Below are 6,524 nucleotides of genomic sequence, written 5' to 3'. Positions count from 1 at the left end.
CTCTGGTTTGGAGAGAGTGTCTACAGGAATAGCTAGGCTATTTCGGTCCTGGTCACTAGTAGGATGTTTTGGATTTCCACATTGATTCAACAAACTCTTGGTTATGTCTGGTAAACAAATAAACAAGAAAGGGGTCTGGAGAGATGGCTCAGTGTTTAAGAGTACTTCTTCTTATAGAGGACCTAGGCTCAGTTCCCAGCAGTGACATGGCAGTTCATAACCATCTATAACTCCAATTCCTTGGGATCTGGCCCCCCTCTTCTTGATTTCTTGGGGCACCAGGCACATACATGTTGCAAAGACATACATGCCAGCAAAACACTCACACAAATAAATAAAACTTACTCTGCAGGCAGAAGCAGAAGGATCTCAGAGTTCGAGGCCAACCTGGTCTGCATAGGGAGTTCCAGGAGATCCAGAACTATACAGAGAAACCCTGTTTGGGGGGTGGGGCATGACTGGTACACACCTTTAACCCTAGCAGTTGGGAGACAGAGGCAAGCATCTGATATCTATGAGTTCTAAGCCAGCCTGTTTTACATAGTTCCAAATGAGACAGAGCTACACAATGAGGCCCAGACAATAATAATAATAACAATAACCACAATAATAAATAGTAATAATAATAAATTTAGAAATAAGATGGAACCCAGCTAAATGCTGATTACTGACTTGTGAGATCATGACTTGGAGATTGTTTCTAAATGGCAGAAACATTGTTTCCTTAGAACTTACTTTAGCATTCTTCTGGGTAACAATGTGACGCATGGAGTTCCCGGCTTTGACTGACTGTGTGTACACATATGTGAGGCCATTTTACAAAGAGGAAGTGTTTCTAGTTCAATAAAGTGAAGGGAAGGAGTCACAGCTTTGAGACAGCCTCACTACCAGGCCTAACTGGATTCAAAGTCCCAGCCATCTTATAGCCCCAGGCTTCTAAGGGCTGTGAGTACAGGTCTGATCGTTTTCTTTTCAAAATGTGTGTGTGTGAGAGAGAGAGAGAATTGTGTATTTATGGGTGCACACCACCACAGCACCTGTGTTTTGGTAGGTCAGAGGACTACATTTTTTAATTTCTGTTACCTTTACGCAGGTCATGGGAATCCAGCTAATGTCTATAGGCTTGCAATGCAAGCGCCTTTGCCCTATAGGTAAGTTCCCGTTACTCTTCCTTTTGAGTTGACTGACTGTGTGCCAAGGCTGACCCAGGACTCCCTGGCTCAAATGAGTCTACTCTCATCAGCCTCAGGAGTAACTGTGACTACAGGTAGGCTCTTTTCTGAAGAAATCACACACACACACACACACACACACACACACACACACACACTATGAGCAATATAATGATGTTAAGGTTGACTTAAGATTGTTGTGATCGCAACTGTTCCTACAGAAAACGTTCCCAAATTACCTACTTAAAACTTTAATTTCAGTGATGTGAAAACTTAATAGATGGGAGGGTGGTGTGTGTGTGTGTGTGTGTGTTCTCTAAACTACTGTCTCATGACTTCTATGAATTTGTGTTGCGCTCACCTTCAAAAGTTAATGGTTACCCAAAGGAGTATTTAAAAGATAAGTAAAAGGACTCAGCAAGAGAAGAGAAAACTGTCCAGAGAAGAGCTGGGGTGCACAAGCCTTGAACTTCAGGGAAAACTGAGCGCTGCGTGTTCGGAATTGCAGCTTCCCACAGGCGGTTTCTTCATGACTTAACTGTACGAGTGGAAATTTGTGCAAAATAGAGGAACTTACGGGGGCGACTTGAACATGAGAAACTGCAGGCTAATTTCTTTCGAGTGACAAGTAGGGGCTCAGAGACACAACTCCTCTTGGCTCGGCGAGACTGCCCCCTCCGCAAGGCCCACGTGGCCAAAGTAAACAGAAGGTGGGCCTGGGCGGGGAGAACCCCCGGCGCCGCCAATTTGCAGCCTTTGGAGTCTTTAAAGCACGGGCCCCTCGAGCTTTCTGGGCATGGTCTTGGAGAAATGGGGAGCGGCTTGGCTGGGCGACAGGGAAGGGAGGGTGGCAGGGCGTGGGGGAGAGTGGGGAGCGGTCCGGTGCCGTGCTGGGAGCAGGAGCCGGGGGTCAGGGGCCTCCCCGGAGCGCGCGGGAGGGAGCAAGAGTTTCCAAGTGCGCACCGGGCCTGCGGGGGACAGGGGCGCCGGGGACAGGGGCGACGGGGACAGAGGCGCGGGTGTGCAGCCAGCGTGCTGGGGGCGGCGGGGAGCCCGGGGGCGGAGCGGAAAAGAGGAGGCCCCGAGCCCCCGGGAGGGAGAGAGCGTCTAGCCCCGGTCCCGCGTCCCCGCGAACGAGCGAGCGAGCGAGCGAGCGAGCGAGCGAGCGCACTGCCCGGACCCCGCCGCGCCCGCCCCCGCGAACGAGCGAGCGCACAGCCAGTGCCCGCGCCCGCGCCGCTCGCATGCCAGTCACGTCCGCCCCCTCGGCGGCAGCCCGAGAGCCGGCCCCGGCGAGCCGGGAGAACAGACGTCAAACTGCCTTATGAATATTGATGCGGAGGCGAGGCTGCTTTCGTAGAGGAGCAGAAGGAAGCAAGATGGCTGCCCTGTAGGATTTGTTAGAAAGGAGACCCGGCTGCGACGGCGGCGGATTGCGAGGCTGAGGGACCAGAACCAGGTCAGAGCGCTGCTGGCCGCGCCTGTCTCTCTCTCGCTCTCTTTCTCTCCTCGCTCTTTTCGGCAGCGGAACTGTCCCTTTCCAACCTTCCTCGCTTTCTCTCGGCCTTGCGGGGACTGTCATGTCACCCACAAATACCAAGAGGGAAGAGGGAAGCCTCACAAATTACTGGAGCTTCTTCAACATGGCTGACAAATATAGTTTTAATTTAGCACCCCCCTCCCTCCTGCAACCTGCACTTCTGGGGTCCCTTCTTCCTACTAATGTATGGCCCCCTCCTTACCCAGAAAACTTACCTTTGAACCTCCCACCAGCCGCCGGCCTTTGAGTCTCAGGAAAGTGAGTATTTTCTTGGGGCTGCCTTTTTGAAAGAGCTCATCTTTGGGGATCACCACTTTTCTTTTTGATCCTCGTCCCCCCTGACCTTAGTATAAGTCAGTCGAGTCCCTCGTTTACCCTCAGACACCCCGGAAAGAACACTGACCCGGTGTTTTTGACTCTTTTCTCTCCGGTAGTGTTTGTTTGGGTCCTGTTCTGGGTTTGTGTCTCCGGTTTCCAGCACGTTTGTCCCCCGTGGACGACTACACTAGACAAATGTCATCGTGAGTGGATTCGGGATCCACTACGTGGAGTTTTTTTTTTTTCTTTTTCTTTTCCTTTCTTTTTTTTTTTTTTACCCCTCCCGAGTCCGCGCGTTTTGTTAGTGGCGCTGAGTGAGAGAGGAGAGAATAGTTTCTCCGCGCCCCCAAAGAAGAACAGAACCCACTTTTCTCAAGGTTCACAAGCCCTGCGTGGGCTGTACCTCCCAGTTTAAGAAATGTGTGTAAGAGAATCTGTGCAAATCTGTGTGTTGGCTTTGTGCTGCCCCCGAATCAGCTTCGTTCTGTTCCCCGGTAAGTGACAGGCACACACAAAGGCAGGCGCAGGCCGAGGGAGGGGGCGGGAGAAGCGTTCCGAGTTGGAGAAGGCAAGGTCAGGGGCGCCCAAAGAAATGAAACCAAATCCCGGCGAGGATCTCTAACAGTCCCATCCCAAATTGTCTTAACTCTGACCCTCGCTCTTTTCTCGTGGTCTTTCACCACCTCCTCTCCCCACACGCCTCACTCACATCCTGATTCTCTCCACCAGAACTGCTTGCTTACGGTTAGAAAGCTAATGGGGTTTCTATGGAGAGTTTTCTACTCTGGCCAGACCAAGTGTGGCCTGGGCAGACTCCTGGGAAGGTCCAGTTAAAAAAGACCGGGTTAATGCCTTCATGATAGACTTTTGAGTGCTTTGAGAGATTTTTCTTTCTCCTGTTTAATGATTTGGAATTGAAACCGGTTGGTTTGGGGTTTTGTTTTGTTTTTCCCAAGTTGTTTGCTTAAAATTTAGGGAAATGTTTTGGTTGGTGTTTGCCTATCAGGGGGAGCAGAATACTTCCGTGGACTTACAAAACAATCACAAGTCACACACAGTACTTTTGCTCTAATTAAGGATTATACTGACAAAATTCATACACAGAAATACTCATAAGAATAAGATTGTATGTTAGGGAAAGTTGGGATTCACGGGGAAAATATATTGGTTTGATTTAAGTCTGTGGGTATTGTTGCCTGGCTAATGAAATTGTTGCATTTGCATTTTAATGGTAAGTTGAAATACTGAAAAGGAGTTAAATTCATATGTTTCTCTGTGTGTGTCATAATGCATTTTGAATACAGTACAAATTACAACACAAATATTAAGTTTTAAAACTGTTATTAGGCAGTAGAGTGTTTCTAAAGGATGGGGGTTAAACTTAAGATGGGGGGATAAATTTAACTGCAAGGGAGAGGGAAAGGCAGTTCTCTGCACCAATCAAATCTCCAAACCTGCTCACCCTGAGTAATTCACTTCACAAGTCTTTCTGTTTTGGTTTTCAGTAACATGGTTAAGCTTGCTTTAAGCTTGCTCTTAGGGGCTCATCCACATGACCAGAAAGAAGAGACATTACTCATCCCCGAACAGAAACACTTCATTGGTTCTGATTTGCCCTAAAGTAATAAAGAAAACACAGGGTTTTTTTTTTTTTTTTTTGTCTTATTGTTGGTGGAGAAAACTATGGTCAATTAATTATGCCAGCAATCTAGAATTCCAAAAGAGTAATTTGTTTGACTAGTAGACTAGTGTGTTGTGACTTCTTTGGGGGCAAATTTTCAGATTTGTGATCTTTTGTGTCCTCAAACTACTTAAGAGTATTTGCCATCCTAATAAATAAAAATATTTAAGTTGGCTTACTTTTTTTATGTTGTCATAGAGGCATACTCTTTCCTGTCATAAATTTAACATCTTGTTATTTTGTGCATCTTGATTTCATGCTGAGAAGAGCTGCTTAATTATTGTTATTTTAAAAGTGAAAATCTGTATATTATTGAACACTGTATAAAAATAACACTTTCTCATTTCTTAGAGAAACTATTCAAGCAAACACAGGATGAAGAGTCTCCAATAACCTTTCATACATTATGTGTGGTACCACCTAGGTATTCTAAAATGTCTTAAGAGCCAGTTGTCTTAGTTGGTTTTACTTTAAAAAAAAATATTAAACAACAACAAGATTGGTAGATTTTACAAAAATACATTGTTTTGTCTATTTGTATATAGAACTAATGAATAACTTGGAATGAGACTTCGCTGTGCTTAAATTCACTTCTTTGTCAAATAGTTTTAAGGCTTCTCAATAGATTTATTGTTGCTTCGGTCTGTGCCAGGAACCAGGGGATGGTATGGTTTCCAGGTGGCAGCATATGGCCCTGCAAACTGGCGTTGCCATCACTTCCAGAGCAAGTGTGCACACCTGCTTTGGGCTTCTTATGATGACTTCCACGCCCTGATTGGCTGCTGTACGTGTGTTTCATCTTGGTTTCACTTGTCGAAGCTAGAAATTCCCTATCAATTACTCTGAGCTCCACCCAGACCCTGCTGTAGGCCAACTGCCTCTATTTTCTTGTTTGCCAGCTTCATTTGGAAACCCTTCTCATGAATCATAGACACATCTGAAAGAAAGTCCATTTTCCATAATTACCTAAGCAAATTAGTCAACTTTTATGAAATCATCAAATGAAGTGCCTTAGAAAATGTTTGAGCTGAGTATGGTGTGTCAAGTCTGTAATCTTAGCACTTGGCAGGCTGAAACAGGAAGATTGCTAAAAATTTTGAACCAGTTTAGGCTACAGAATGAAACATCTCAAAAAAAAGAGGTGATAATATTTGATATGAAATGCCAATATTTTAGGATATCTGGTGTTTTATATTAGATCTGATTACAGCAATGCTATAATTGCTTCTAACGTTTCAATTTTAGCAATTGGTGTTTTGGGGGTATGATTGTTTCCTTGCATGTATGCATGTGCCCTGTGTGCAGGCTTGGTGCCTTTGGGCACCAGAAGAGGATATCGAATTCCCTGCTTCTGGGGTTAGGTAGTTGTGAGCTGCTATGTGGGTGCTGTTTGGAAGCCAGAACCTCTGCCAAGAACAGTGAGTGTTCTTAACTCCTGAGCCATCTCTCCATCTCCAAATTTCATAATCTTATATAGCTTAGTGCTAGAAGACATGATATAATTGTTTTCTTGAATGAGATAGCATTGATTCATTAAAAACATACTTTTTTGAGGATTATGCCACCACTGACTAGTAATTCCTGGGGGCAGCAACAGTACCAAACTCAGCAGCAGGAAATGTTTCCTAAGCCAACTTTACAGTTGGAGCCTTCGTTGTGGGAGAGTCCAGTTGCCAAGCAGAGCTGGTGGTTATCCTGGAAACTGTGCTAAAGAACACAACCACAGTGTCTGTTGCCAAACACACAGTATTTCCATGGGTCTAGTGCTCTGGTTTCTATTACCGCCAAACCCAGCGAATACGGTGACATTATT

General features: G+C 45.7%; 1 protein-coding gene across 2 annotated transcripts in view; it reads left to right on the top strand.

Annotated features, from left to right (window-relative positions):
- Positions 1-2,463: 2,463 nt before the first annotated feature.
- Positions 2,464-6,524, top strand: part of Tet2 (tet methylcytosine dioxygenase 2) — an 81,615-nt gene continuing 77,554 nt past the window's right edge. Inside the window, exon 1 of one of the 2 annotated variants that reach the window (XR_007591193.1) lies at positions 2,464-2,631. The gene's annotated coding sequence lies outside the window, so the exon portion shown is untranslated. The remainder of the gene's footprint in view (positions 2,632-6,524) is intronic. The other variant, XM_050139142.1, reaches the window with a different exon arrangement.

The sequence above is a fragment of the Alexandromys fortis genome, unplaced genomic scaffold (assembly GCF_014885135.2).
Source record: "Alexandromys fortis isolate MF-2015 unplaced genomic scaffold, M_Fortis_MF-2015_v1.1 scaffold_19, whole genome shotgun sequence".
NCBI lineage: Eukaryota > Metazoa > Chordata > Mammalia > Rodentia > Cricetidae > Alexandromys > Alexandromys fortis.
Note: the sequence above shows the minus strand (reverse complement) of the source record. Positions and strands in the feature narration are given on the sequence as shown.